General features: G+C 44.4%; 1 pseudogene; it reads left to right on the top strand.

Moving 5' to 3' along the window:
• Positions 1–13,563: 13,563 nt before the first annotated feature.
• LOC148118768 (glyceraldehyde-3-phosphate dehydrogenase pseudogene) lies at positions 13,564–14,686 on the top strand (annotated as a pseudogene).
• Positions 14,687–15,653: the final 967 nt, after the last annotated feature.

Genomic DNA, 15,653 nt, shown 5'->3' on the forward strand with positions numbered 1-15,653 from the left:
CGGAACAAGGCAGATGTCCATCATGCCTCTCGAGGAACATGTTACAGTGGTCCTGTCAGATGCTACCCACAGTTTGCTGAAAGGAATAACCAAAGGGAAGGGATTGCCTATGTTATTTAAACGTATTTTAACGTTATTTCCTCTAGGGCACTTAGCGGAAGACAGCTTAATTAAATGTATATTCCAAATATAGGTGTTTATACTAACAAAATGTTAACTTTCTGGCCATATAAAACCGTAATAGTTTTTTTTTATTTTTTTGAAAGTAATTTTATTAAATTATAAAAGTTTTCATTTACGCCCCTCTTCCCAACACCCTCCCACTCCCCCCCCCCCCTCCCTCTTTGTCCCTAACGGCAGTCAGGGTTTCCAGCCCTGTGGGAAGTTCAAGTTCGTCCCCCCTCCCTCCAGGTCCAGGAAGGTGAATATCCAAACAGACTGGATCCCAAAAATCCAGTATATGCAGGGGAAACTAGTCCCAGTGTCATTGTCCATGGCTTCTCAGAAAGACTCCGGGCCAGCCACATTCAGAGAATCCGGCCACATTCAGAGAATCTGGTTGGATCACATGCTTGTTCAGTCGCATTCCAACTGCCCTTGGTAAACTCTCATTAGATTCGACCCCTTGTAGTTTTTAAAGATATATTTTAAAAAATATTTTGTATTTATATTAATTTTAAATATGTCTAAAATAAATATTTATATATTAATTTTTTGTTTGTCTTTCTGTTTTTCAAGACAGGGTTTCTTTGTGTAGCCCTGTGTGGTAGTTTCAATGTAACTGTCCGCTCATAAGTTCATAGGGGGTGGCACCACTGGGAGGTGTGGCTTGTTGGAGTAGATATGGCCTTGCTGGAGGAAGTGTGTCACTATGGAGGCGGGCGATGAGGTGTCATATGTGCCCTAACCATGCCCAGTGTCTCAGACTGCTTCCTATTGCCTGTGAGTCAAGATGTAGGACTCTCAGCTACTTCTCTAGCAATATGTCTGCCTGCACACCACCATGACACACATGATGATAATGGGCTAAACCTCTGAAAACGTACGCCGCTCCAATGAAATGCTTTTCCTTTATGAGAGTTGCTGGGGTCGTGATGTCTCTTTGCAGCAATAGAAACCCTAAGATGCTCTGACTGTCCTGAAACTAGCCCTGTAGTCTAGGCTGGCCTTGAACTCACAGAGATCCATCTGCCTCTGAGAGTGCTGGGATTAAAGACATGTACCACCACTGCCTGGTTTAAAAATTTTTTAACTATGTGTCTCTGTGTGGCTATGTGCGGGTGTGTGTAGGTGGCTGCAGTGGCCAGAGGTGTCAGTTCCTCTTGGAGTTGGAGCTACAGGTGGTTGTGAGCTGCCTGATGTGGGGGTAGGAACGGAATTTGAGTCTATTCCAAGAGCAGCGCGCATTTATAACTGCTAAAGCATCTCTGCAACCCTTAGACTAGCTTTGTACTGTGCATAACGGATTACCATAAACCTAGCACATTAAACAACAGCTATTGACTCATGATTCTATATGTAAAAGCCCAGGCTACAAGTTCCAGCCCAGCCAATTCTGCAGATCCAGAACTGCAGATCAATTCTCAAGTTTTGTTTTTCAAAGTCCCTTCTGAATGAACTATTTACAAGGCAGATATCCAGGTGTTGCCAAGCCAGGCTCTCTGGAGAAAAGTCTGTTTGCTCTGGTAGCAGAATCTGTTTCTTTGGAGTTGTAGGACTGGAGCTGACATTTTTTCTTGTCATTCTGTCAGCTCCTGAAAGCTGTTCCTTGGTCCTTTCCACACTCTCCCTTCTGTTCATTCTTCAAGCCAGTACTGAAATCTTAAAACCTTCTTGGGCTTTGAGTCTCTGGCTTTTTCTGAAAACAACCAGAGAAAACTCTGCTCTTAGATGCTTCATGCCATGGCTGCCACTACGTTAGGTCCAGGCAGAATGACCTTCAGCTAACAGCGATCACAGCAAGGAGATTCATTATTCTCACAGACTTCATTCATACTGAGAAGGGTGAGGGTCATGGCATAATCTCAGAACTCTGTCTACCGTGAACATCCATCTCCTCTCCCTTCAAAGTGACATAAGAGAAGAATGCTCGTTGGTTGAAAAAGTTATTCAGTCTAAAAAGTTTCGCTAATAGAGTGAGTGCTTTATAAACCAGCAATGTCTTGAAATTCAGTAAAATAAGACTGTACAAAATTTGTATTTAAAATTCAGGCAGGGCTGGGGCTATCACTTGGTGAAACATGTGTTTATTGTATTAGGCACAAGGCCCTTGGTTCAATCCCCAATACCAAACACTCCTCTAGTTCACCTAAATCTCGAAAAACTTGGGTTACAGGGTGCAGTTACAAGTGCATCACCAGGTCTTGTGATCAAGCTACTAGGGAAGTTGAAGCAGGAAGATTGTTGAGGTCAGAGTTCAGGGCCAGGTAGGGAAACAGTGAGACTCTATTTCAAAAATGAATTTGCAAAGATTTGGCCCACATGTGTTGGGCGTTTGTCACGGAACAGACACCATCTAACATGCAGCCACGGCTCCTCCCTACTCTCTTTTCTCTCTCTTTGCCTTTGGTCTCTACTTCAATCAGACTACAGCCTGCATGACTTCCAAGACTTGTGAGACAAAACAGAGCGTAGCAGTCAGCTATCAAAGGCAGCAGCCACTCACACAAGACTTCCCAGGGACCCCAGTGACTCAAGGGACCCAAGAGAGAACCCAACCAAGTCAACCAAAAGTACTCACAGGACCAGTGAAAAGAACTCTGTTGACAAATATCTTGTTAAAAGCAAAATCCCAGAAAAGTCAGGCTAAAGAAAGACATAAAAACAGCAAATCGGTAAGAAGTTGGGAAATAATAGGATCGGTGAATAGCCAGAGGAGCTGAAACACAGAGAGCCCTGGACTGGCCACAGAGCTCTTAGCCAGAAACCACGGTACTGTCTGCACGCTGTGTATTCACAGAAAATTAGTGTAAGGGCCAGGGGTACAACTTTGGGACAGACCATCAATTCAGCACCACTACACACAAACAGTGGGCACACACACACACGGTGGGGGTGTTGGTCCATTCTTAGGAATGCTGGGGCTGTTCTTGCTGGGGGGCTCTTTCATCAGACAATGATTGTCCATAAATCTCACCAGCGCTGCCTTTCCTGCTTCCCAGAAGGAGAGCTGTCCAACAGAGCCATTCACCGGTCTCTGGATGGACCCTGCATTGACCTACGGAAAGGCCATTACCAACGCTAGTCAGCAGTACTATTGTGCCTCACTCCAAGAAAGGATACCTTCCATGCCTCCTGCCTTCCGTAGGGAGCTTTCCTTGAACTTCTTAAAAAAGTCTAGGTGCTGTTTCCCTCTATTTAGTTCCCTTGCCAGCTTTTACTTCTCCTTGTGGAAATTAACATTTAGCATTAGAACTGTGTGTAAAAGGCGTCTCATTCATCCTTGTATTGTTCCAATCAAAAAGGCTTGATCTTATTTTGAATCTTGCATTACAATACTATATCTTAAAACATCTCTCTCTCTCTCTCTCTCTCTCTCTCTCTCTCTCTCTCTCTCTCTCGAGTTTGGGGGTCAAACTCAGTCCCTCATGCTTGCTCAGCATACCCTTACTGACTGAGCCACTTTCTCAATCCAAAATTCAGCATCTTAATATTGTGCCGTATTGTCTTCACTCTAGAGTGGTTCACGGACCAAGAGGATCAGCAACCAGTGACAGCAAATATGGAAACTTATTTGAAACAGCACATCAGTTCCATCATGAATTATGGAATCAGATTATGGAATTTAATAAGAACCCCACATGATTCACATGCAGAGGAAAGTTTGAGAGGCTCTGTTGCATATGCTCACCCTGTGAGGACCTCTTGAAATGTGGTAATAGAAATACCTTATTTCAGCTGGGTGATGGTGGCACACGCCTTTAATCTCAGCATTTGGGAGGCAGAAGTAGGTGATCTCCATGAATTCAAGACCAGCTTGGTCTACAAAGTGAGTTCCAGGACAGCCAGGACTGTTACACCGAAAAACCCTGTCTTGAAAAGCAAAACAAAACAAAACAAAAATCTAATTTTCATCCTTTGATGTAATTGTAGTTTGCCTGTAGTTTTGTGATATTATTATTTGGACTGTAAAGTATATTGTGACTATATTGTTAATTATATTCTTAATGTCTGACACCAACTTGGGCATGTAATAGATCATCAGTAAAAACTGGTAAAACGTGTAAATAAATATTGGCAGAAAGCATTTAGGTTTTCATTAAGGGAACAAGAAATGGAATACTGAAATGACCTCTTTAGGATTGCAACTGTAACATTTTTAAGCATATCAGATTAGCTGGGTATTGGTAATTTTTCTCCAATTGTGCTTAATTAAAACTCATTGCTAACGCTTTTTTCCTGTCGTATTAAAATCAATGCTGAATGTATTTTTAAAAAGAACTAGGCAGAGAGTTAGATGCCACCTTGGGCTATATAGTGAAATCACATCTCAAAAACTAAATTAAAATCTAAGGAGAAATTAATCCTGCACTCCCACCCTAGAATACCACACAACTTCCAGCTCCATTAAATTCAAAGTACGTGGTACTTTCAAGGGCATACATAAAGACCAAAGATGAAATTTATATTTATTTTTATTTATCCAAGATAGAGAAGGCTTCGGATGGAGAAAAGAAAATTGCCACGTAGAAACAGTAGAACCCTTCCAGAGATATGGGCTTTCAGGACTTGTTTGTGGCTGATGAGATGGCTCAGTAGGTGGAGTGTCTGAGCACAAGCCTGAAGGTCCAGGTTCACATCCTTAGTGCTGGGAGGATGGCAGTGGGTGGATCCCTGGAATTTGCTGGCCAGCCAGCCTGGCTGAATGGATAATCTCGGGGTGGGGGCGGGGGAGAGAGAGAGGGGCTATTTCAGAAAACACAGTACAGAATGATTGAAGAGGATATGTGATTGATTTCATCTCTCACCTCCACATGCACACACAAGCAGACAACCACAGAGGTTTTGACTCCTGTTTGTTGAGGTAGGGTCTCACGTAGCCCAGGATGGCCTTGTTGAACTCATTAGGTAGCTGAGGTTGTCTTAGAACTCCTGATCCGCCTGCCCTTACTTCCCAAGCGCTAGGGTTACGAGCGTATGACACCTTGCCTAGCTTTTCTTTAAGAGCTTCCACTCGGTCAACTTCAGTTTTATTTCCTAAAGTTCCAATTTGAATTGATGTTTATCCAAAGAACTTGCCAATTAAGAAGTCTTGAGTTAATGTGCCTCTCCCTAATTTTTCATACGGGAAACAGACGCTTTTGCTTATTTTTCGTTTTGTAGCCTCTCTCCATAGCAGTTGCCAGAACCCACCACACTGACCTTACAAGACCAACAATGTCTCACACAGAGTGAGCCTTATTCCAGTCACTCCAAAGAGAATGTTCAGCTTCAGCAGTTCCTCGGGTTTAAATGCCACAGGCAGAGCCGGACAAGTGACACATTTTACCAACGTCAGTTCTTGGAGTCCCTAGACAGTTTGGCTGTCACCAAACTGCCTCCTGCTCCCCTCTCCTGCACTCCAGGCACGCTCAAGTTGTCATTGTCCCTCCAAACACCCTTCTCCCTAACGTCTTTGCCTGGGAACATGGTGCTGTCTCTGCCTGGATCACAGGAACAACAGCAGTGAAAGAGAAGATGGGCTTGGAAGAAATCAGATTTCCTCGTCCTGTGATTTTTTTTTTTCTGGCATACAAATTCATTTTCTGTTGATTGATTAGAAAAATAAAAAGCAATTGATAGCATTTAAAGTTGTTGGACAACTTAAGGAAAATTATAATAACAAACATTCCATGAACAATTATGATGTTTCATACCTATGCTAAGGAGCTTATATGATAACTTGATTCTTTTTTTCAACAAACACCTACCCTTCTAGTAACCCTTTATGAAAGGATAGAGTTGGGGGTTTGTTTTGAGACAGGGTCTCACTATGTAGCTGCCCTGGAACTGATAGATAGACTGACCGGATTGACTTTGAACTCACAGAGATCTGCTTGCCTCTGGCTCCAGACTACTGGGATTTAAGGTGTGCACCATTGTCACCTTTGTGCCTGACTCAAAAGGATTAGGTTTTAAAAACTATACTGCTGTCTTTAAATTTTAAAAAAAATATATTTAGTTTTTTGGAGATGATCTCTTGTAGCCCAGGCTGGCTTTGACCTTGTTGGGTACTTGAGGATGACCTTGAACTCCTGGCCATTCCATCGTCACCTCTCAAATGTTGGAATCACAGCCATGTGGCACCACAATGAGAAAAAAGTACATAGCTGTTTTATACACTAAATTGTTAGCTTCTTAAAAAGGAAATCATATTGTTACTAAACCAGGCCTGTAAAGGAAGTACCCAATGCATGAATACTTCACCGATTATATATAATGGCAGTCTGTGCTTTGGGCAACATCTGCACTGTCACCTTGCCTCCCAAATTTCAGGGGTTCATCTAGTACAAATACTTACCATGAAGAATTATTCTGAAGATTAGATAATAATGTTCCTTCCAAAGACAAAGAATAAATGCAGTACACATTGCTTAGTTAAAGAAGTCAGTGTGGACAGGAACATACGATATGATTCAATTATATGATACTAAAAAATGCAAATTATGGAGACTATAAAAAGCTCAGTTTTTATCCAAGATCTATACCTGAAGGAATCTAGATTAGAATGTCTTAGAGCTGTTTACACATCCACATTTATTGCTGAACCATTCACAATGGCCAAGATAGTGAGGAAGTTAGATGCCTGTCAACAGACAGTAGACAAAGAAACACACACACAGTGGAGTTTTTCAAAGTCTTTAAATTGTTGTTATCATCATTATTATTGCATGTATAGATGGTATGTGTTTGGGGCACATGTGTCACGGTGTGCGTGTGAATGTCAGAAGACAACTTTGCTGTCTGTTCTCACCTTCTACCTGTACGTGAGTTCTGAGGGTTGAACTCAGGTCACACTAGGCTTATGCATCAAGCACTTTACACACAGAGCCATCTCGCTGACCCCACGATGGAGTCTGAATCAGCAGTAAGAAGAATGAAACTATTTTATTTGTGGGAACACGGATGGAACTTGGGATTGATATAGTTGGTGAAATAAGCCAGGTTCAGAAAGATACATTCTCATATCTTGCCTCATATGTGAACTGGGTGCATAAAAACAGAAGGAGGAATATTTGGGGTAACGAAAGGGACCAGTGAAAAGGGGGAGACGATGGATGAGGGAGGGCAGAGGGAGGGAGACTCTTAGCAAAGTACAACGATACAGATGTACGTGGAGTCCAGGGATTTTAGGGCAGTAGACATGTTCTGCACAATACAAATGTAACGTCAAAACCCAGAGGATGTAGAACACACAGAGGGATCGCAGAAGTGGACTAGGGACTTAAGACTGGCACAGGAGCGCCAGCTTTGTCAGAAACAATCCCCTCAATAAGGCAAACTATTAGTAGTGGGGGAAGCTGGGAGTGAGGAGAAAGTGGATACCGAAACTCCCTGCTTAACTGTTCTGTAACATAAAACTGCTCTTTTGTGGATTAAAATGTTTGGGTATATGTGTGTTATGTATGTGTCTGAGTGAGGATTTGTACACATGAACGGTGCCCAATGAGGGCAGAAGTGTGTGACCCCCTCCCCCCGGAATTCCAGTTACAAGCTGTTGTGAGCCATCCCACGTAAGTGCTGGGAATTAGACCTCAAGAGCGGTTCATGCTCCTAACTGCTTAGCCATTTCTCCAGCTCCTAAAACAGCTGTTAAAAAATAAAATCCACTGATTATTTTTTTATATAAACTTATGTAAACTTAATAGTTTTAGTGCATCATAGGCTTTGTAAGACTTATATTCATAAATATTATTTAATTCCTATCCTATTCTAGACACCAAGGTTGTATACACATGAAGACCTTGTCTGTACCCTCAAAATATTGAAGACTTAGGCAAGATACAGGGAGATGCAGGGACAATTTTCACTGTGGTGTGGTGTGCACAGCTATGCCAAGGCAAGTGCATCTAACCCAAATTGGGAATGTGTCCTGGGGAAGGGCAGGGATATCTTGATGAAGGAGGGATCCATGGAAGAATTTCAAGCAGTATATTGGCTGCCCCTCCCCTCTTGATCAAACCTTATTCTTTGGGTAGCTAGGTGGTTATTTCCCTGGAAAGGAACTAGGTACTGGTAGTAAGGGACAACTGAACAAATACAGTTGGGGTGGGGTGTGAGATGGGGGTGGGGATGTAGTGTCAGAGAATAGGTGTTTCCTCTGCTTTCCTATAACACAGGCTTTTACAGTCCAGCCTACTGCTGGCTGGCTCAGCAGCCAGGATACCATTTCCAAAGTCTTAGAATAGGGTCATGTGAGTTAGTCAAGGAGATATAATAAGCTTAGAAGTAGAAGTGGTTTATATTGGCTCATGGTTTCAAAGGTATCAGTTCATGGTCACTGCCCCTGCTGCTTTGAACCTGTGGTATGCTACACTATGGTGGGGCAATCATTGTAAAATAGACTTCTTTACCTCATGTTGGGTGAGAAAGGGAAAGAGAGAGGGTGAGAGGTAAGGAGGGAGGAAAGGAAGGAAGGAGATAGACAGAGATCTGGGAGAGGGAAGGGAGAGGGGAGAACCAATAGCTCCGTCAAGGATAACCTAACTTGGTTCCCTTAAAGTTTCAATAGTGCCTCCAGCTGGGCAGAAGGCCTACAGCATATGAGCCTTTGGAGGCTATTCAAAGTCTAAAGTAAAAGCTGTCACAACGTGTATTGTCTCAGCTGAGGCAAAGGCAACAAGAGTACAGGCTGGAGGCTAGCCTGGGCAACTTAGTGAGGTTTTTTAGTGCCACTAAAAAATCAGTGGTAGATTCCATAGTGAAAGACCGGAGTCAATCTACAACAAAACAAAACAAACAAATAATAATAATTTTAAAAAATGGAAAGAGAGATCTAAATTATCATAAGCTATTATAAAAATTCAACAGCAAACACAAACCTGGAGGTGCATGGAAAAACCAGGAAGGCTCTTTCCAACAGGATCACAAAGAAGAAAACCTAAGCTGACTATGAGCTTCTCTTAGCTCGAACCCTTCTGGGCAAATCAGCCCACATGGTGACGGGAAAGAACTGAGAAGTAGAATGGCAGCTGCTGGGGCGACCGGAAGGGAGCTTGAGATGTCTGCAAGACTATGGGGCCCGGGAAGCCCATGAGAAGACCGACAGAGGATCTGAAGTACAGCTGCTTCCACTAGGCTCTCTGGCTGCTCCACTGCCAGACTTTAAACACTAGGCATGCAGCGGTTGGCATCTTAGTGATTACCCACCTCGGCGCATCCTTTCTCTTGCGTCACACTTCTCTTGGAACCTACTGCTCCCCGCACCCGGACACAGCTAGAACATTGCTAGCCTGAGGATCCACTTTACCAGCTCGATCTTTTTTCCCCTGTAATTCATACCTTCCTTTGATTTCCCTATTTTAAGTATTTGCGTTTTTTGTCTTCCTTCTGGCTGTATGGTTTGGCTGGGTCTAGAGCTCTAGACTGGAAATTATTCCCCTGAGAAAATTGGAGGCCACACTCTACTGTTCTCTCTCTCTCTCTCTCTCTCTCTCTCTCTCTCGCTCTCGCTCTCGCTCTCTCTGTCTCTCTCGCTCTCTTTCTGGGTTGTTTTTGAAATGTCTGACACCATTCTCGATTCTTACCCTTTTCTGTGCCTTTTCCTTCTGGAAGTTTTAAGAGATATTTTAACTCTTTAAAATATCACGGTAATACGTAGTGAACATGTCTCTGCGTTCGCTGACTGCATAGTTGGCGGCCAATCTGGACAGCTATAGCCCTCCATCAACGTCCATACTAGAGAATTTCCTCTGCCCTTTGCTAACCCTACCTGTCCACTCACATTTAAGAATCACCTAGTGAAAAGCAGAGTGGAGGGAGACAGGTTGACAATGAACGTCACTGTGAGGTGACAGGCAGCCTTTCCCATTTCACCACATTGTCACTGTGTGTCACAGGGATGTGCCCCCCTCTTTGTCTGCTTGTGTCTCTTGGAGAAGTCTCTCCCTGTCTTCTGCTTGAAGGGTCAGGCTTTACTTCCAGTCTTTGGGGAAATGGCTGGAGTTCGAGTGCCTACATCCGTTGATGCCAGCTCTCTCTGTAGAAGCCGTGGGCCCCTCTCCATCTTCCTGTCACCTCCAGAAGATGTGACACTGTTACCAACTTAACACTTGATTTTTTCAGACACGTACGGTCCTTCATCATATTCTCAAGCCTCCATGGAGGTTTCGATCGTTGCCCCCCCAACCCCTTCCTAGAGTTTTAGTGGTATTCTAGAGGGAGCCAAATTAGGTGCATTTGTTCAATCCATCATTTCTACCTGGAATCAACTGCCAAACATTCTTAAAATCCTGAGGCTCATTTATCTAATAAATACTGAGTGTCCATGATGTTTCTGGCACTTTGATGAATGCTAGAGATGTCCTATGATTTGTCTTCCATAGCGATGACTGACGCTCTTGAGGTAGTCTTTGAAAAGGAAAATGTCCTTTCCCAACCACAGCTTTGAAGTCAGAATTTTATTTTGTGGTGGTTCTTACCTGCTAGGATTGCCAGGGGCAAGGACAGTTTCGTAGTGATTCTGACTTGGAGCCACATCTAGAAGGGCTGAATCATTTATGATGTTGCCCTCCTGTTCCTTTAGACCGGTTGTCTTTCTGAGTATTTGTAGGTTGATTGGCTTGATCCTGAATTCTAAGTCTGTGTTCTGGCAGGGCTGATGCGCGTTTAATGCTGAGGTTCCCCTTTTTGTGCAAGGGGTAAATTTTAAGATCCTATAGTAGATGCCTAAAACCATGGACAGTAACAAATCCCGTGTTTTCTCCTACACATACATAACTATGATCAAGTTTCATTTCTGCACCGGGCACAAAAAGGAAGTAACAACAGTAATAAGACTGAACAATTATAATAGACTGTAATAGATATTATCTGAATATGATCTCTCTGTAAAGACACCTTGATGCACCGTATCACCCTTTTTGGGACAATGTGGTGCGATACAGTGCCGAAGGGATGAGATGAAGTGGGATGGATGACATAGGTACCGTGTTGGTGTACTACTTATGAGCTACCTGAACACAGGCGCTGGGATGCTGCTATAACTGATCTGATAACTGAAATGACCATTGAGTAGCAGCTGGGTAGTGTATCCAGTGGCGACACCGTGGACAAAGAAGTGACTCATGCTCCAGGTGGGACATGGCAGGACAGCTCAAGATTTCATCACGATACCCAGAACACCGTGAAACCAACCAGCCACAACCAGCACACGAAACAAAGAGCAAATGAAATATTTATTGTTTGAAATTTTCTATTTCATATTTTTGGTTCCAAGTGAATTGGAACCGCAGAGATGAGGCACTATCGTGTGTGTAAGTACAGATCACCTGCACTGGCTGCTGGGTGGGTGTGCAATACTTTCAACAAAGCCCTTGCACAGCCTAACTATCTCTAAATCTCGTGGTACTTTATTCTAGATCTTATCCCCTCTCATTTTTTTTTTTTTGTCAATTCTGAAACAGGGTCTTGTATAGCTGAAGCTGACCTGAAACTTGCTGCAGCCCAAGCTGGCCCTGAACTTGTGATCCTGCTCCCTCTGCCTCCCAGGTGCAAGGATTATAGATATGTCCTATCATGCCTAGTTATTCTAGGTCTTGACTTTCAGGTTTAGCAGCCTTGACAATAACCATGACAGAAGATGTGTATGCTATCTAACTGTTTACTGTGCGCGAGGCAACAGCCTTGGCACTTACAATAAACTCGTAAGCACAGAAAAAAACTCTCCTGGAACAAAGCACCTGCTTCAAGCACTCCTCCCCTTCCCAGTCTTCTCACGCCGAGTTTCGTGCTCTTGGTCTGCAACTCTGTATTCTGTTTTACAAAATTCCATTAAACCATGCGTGTTTACATAGATCTCACATGTGTGAAAAGTGTGCTCTCAGGGTGTGTTGATAACCTGACTCCACTTTGCAGTTTCCTTTCCCAGATGTGAACCGCAGAAGCTAGCTGCAGAATTCCAGTTGCCTTGACAGCCGATGTGGGGGCATCTGCACAACAGAAACGGGCGAGACAGGCTCTAGTCAGACTCGCCCAGGAGCTCCATACATAGCTGCCAGTTTTTTTCCAGTTGTAGCACCAGTGTCTACTGACCATAAGATTTTACTTTGAGAAACTGTTTTTCGACCCCCAAACTTACAGATTTTAAAAGGGTTGATTTATTTTTTGTGTGTATGAATGTTTGCCTGCATATATGTATGTGCACCATATCTATGCCTGATGCCCAGGGAGATCAGAAGAGGGAGTTGGATCCCCAGAGCTAGAGTTACAAACAGTTGTGAGTCACTGTATGAGTGCTGGGGATGCAACCTGGCTCCTCTGTAAGAACAGCAAGGGCTCCTAACCATTGAGCTGTCTTGCCAGCCCTGACTTCCAAACTTTTAACTGACTTTGGAAAAACCATATAACCTTGTTTGACTAGACTGTTTCATTTTCAATTTCTGATCCTCACTCTTAAACAGAGTCTGTAATGGGAAAGATAAGATCGTCTCTGCTTGCTGTAAATGACCTTGAATTGGCAAGGAACTGAAAAGCTGCTGGATTTCTTTGTCTCCTACTGACTCAAAGTGGGGGAGAACACTTGTTTGGGACAGTGATGATGGATGATGTTAAAACAGTTTTTTTCATAGTACTCAGAAGTTAGGAAACATTGTTAAACATCATTAGTTCTCCCTCCCCCACCAGACAGTGTTTCTCTGTGTAAACCAGGCTGCTCTCGAGGTCACAGAGATTCGCCTGCCTCTGCTTCATGAGTGCTGGGATTAGAGGCATGTGCCACCACTGCCTGGCCACACAGTTCTTTTAACCATCTGGAACTAGGCCATTTGATGAATTATTGTGTGATTCAAAGACTATGCCATAAATCTATTTGTGATAAATATTTGTCAACTGGCAATTTTCCAGTATCCATTTTAAAATATGGTTTATATTGAAAAATTCTACTCCAATAATAGCACGTGAAGTAAAAACAACAGGAGAACAAATAACTATGGCAAATAAAGTGTTTGTCCCTTGGTATATTGAATATTAGTGAGTGAACAAATACTGAGGGTCCAGCAAATACCAAGCTACCTACATTTCTTTCCACATTCAGACATCCTCCTTCGGGAAGATTTGAATTTCCTACGTACTGCATGGTCCCTTGGGGCCAGAGGGCAGCTTACAGTAGGGAGAATAGTGAGCAGGGGATAGGGACTTAGAGGAGAAGCTGGAAAGTAGGAGCTGCCTTAGGGGAAGAGAAAGAGGAGTTTATTTACTCAATAGCCTTTGATCTTTCCTCATCAGGGACCAAACACAGATGGTTATGGGGATATACAAGACCACACGAGACCCTACCTTCTGGGAGCTTATAGCCTAGCGTGGGAAGGAATTCTCACGTCAATCACCAGGGTAGGCTCTCTGCTCCTCCCTGTTCTAGAGACAGCCGCTTCTTTTTGCGCAGGGCCAGCCTTGTTCCAGAGACACGATGGTGAAGGTCGGAGTGAACGGATTTGGCCGTATTGGACGCCTGGTTACCAGGGCTGCCTTCACTTCTGGCAAAGTGGACGTTGTTGCCATCAATGACCCCTTCATCGATCTCAACTACATGGTCTACATGTTCCAGTATGACTCCACCCATGGCAAGTTCAAAGGCACAGTTAAGGCTGAGAATGGGAAGCTTGTCATCAACGGGAAGGCCATCACCATCTTCCAGGAGCGAGATCCCGCCAACATCAAATGGGGTGATGCCGGTGCCGAGTATGTTGTGGAATCGACCGGTGTCTTCACCACCATGGAGAAGGCTGGGGCCCACTTGAAGGGTGGGGCCAAAAGGGTCATCATCTCCGCCCCTTCTGCGGATGCCCCCATGTTTGTGATGGGTGTGAACCATGACAAGTATGACAATTCCCTCAAGATTGTCAGCAATGCTTCCTGCACCACCAACTGCTTAGCCCCCTTGGCCAAGGTCATCCATGACAACTTTGGCATCGTGGAAGGACTCATGACCACAGTCCATGCCATCACAGCCACCCAGAAGACCGTGGACGGCCCCTCTGGGAAGCTGTGGCGAGACGGCCATGGCGCTGCCCAGAACATCATCCCTGCATCCACTGGCGCTGCCAAGGCTGTGGGCAAAGTCATCCCAGAGCTGAACGGGAAGCTCACGGGCATGGCCTTCCGTGTTCCTACCCCCAATGTGTCCGTCGTGGATCTGACATGCCGCCTGGAGAAAGCTGCCAAGTATGACGACATCAAGAAGGTGGTGAAGCAGGCATCCGAGGGGCCACTAAAGGGCATCCTGGGCTACACTGAGGACCAGGTTGTCTCCTGCGACTTTAACAGTGACTCCCACTCTTCCACCTTTGATGCTGGGGCTGGCATTGCTCTCAATGACAACTTTGTAAAGCTCATTTCCTGGTACGACAATGAGTTCGGCTACAGCAACAGAGTGGTGGACCTCATGGCCTACATGGCCTCCAAGGAGTAAGAAGCCCGCCCTGGACCACCCACCCCAGCAAGGACACAGCAAGAGAGAAGCCCTCGGCTGCTGAGCAGTCCCTGTCCTAACTCAACCCTTGACACTGAGCTCTCCCTCACAGTTTCCATCCCAGATCCCCAGATAGCAGGAGGGGCTTAGGGAGCCCTACTCTCTTGAATACCATCAATAAAGTTCACTGCATCCCCTCCAAAAAAAAAAAATCACCAGGGTAGGCTAGTTGGTCACTCTGTGAGTCTTGAGAAGTGTATTCATAAAAGCAGTTGAGATGAATCTGCATACAGGTACTCTGAAGGAAGCAGCTCACAGGCAAAGAGTACAGCTTATTTAGAGCAGAATTAGACCCTTAGCTTAGACGGTTGGCGGGATCGTCATAGACAAAATACGTGAGGAGTTTTTGATTCCTGATCTTATTCCAAGGAGAGACCCCAAGATAGGTTGCTGAGGCTCCCCAGTTGTGGGACAGCCTCACCGGTGCTTCCGTGGCTCACACCTGGACTGCCCACCACCGTGAGAGGGACAGGTGGCAGCATGCTCAGTGATGACCTCCTGAGTGATCACAGCTGCTGCAGATACATCCTGTGAAGTGCTCCTGGACACACCCCAATCTCCCACTAGACTTAACAACTCTCTCCACTCTCCCCACCTTAACCGAGGGCATACCACTCTTAGAATCGAACTATACCACACAGTATTTTGTGTGTGTGTGTGTGTGTGTGTGTGTGTGTGTGTGTGTGTGTGTAGTGCTAGGAGTTGTATTCAAGTCTCATACATACTAAGCACATGCCCTACCACGGAGCAAAACCCCTGATCCCTATATGATACTTCTAGTGGTTGGTTCACTCATCTGTCCTTATCATATAGGATGGCAAAGAGAAGGTCTTGACATTTTGTGTTCTCAGTGCCTCTGTACAGTGTCTGATGCTCTTCAGATTCAAGTCCACACTTAAGTGACAGAAGGAGTAAACGGATGCATGAATAAATGGGTTGAAAAATAGAAAGGGCAAAATTAAAATAAGGCCAACACCATACCTGGGGA

This window comes from Myodes glareolus, chromosome 20 (assembly GCF_982192425.1).
Source record: "Myodes glareolus chromosome 20, mMyoGla1.1, whole genome shotgun sequence".
Lineage (NCBI taxonomy): Eukaryota > Metazoa > Chordata > Mammalia > Rodentia > Cricetidae > Myodes > Myodes glareolus.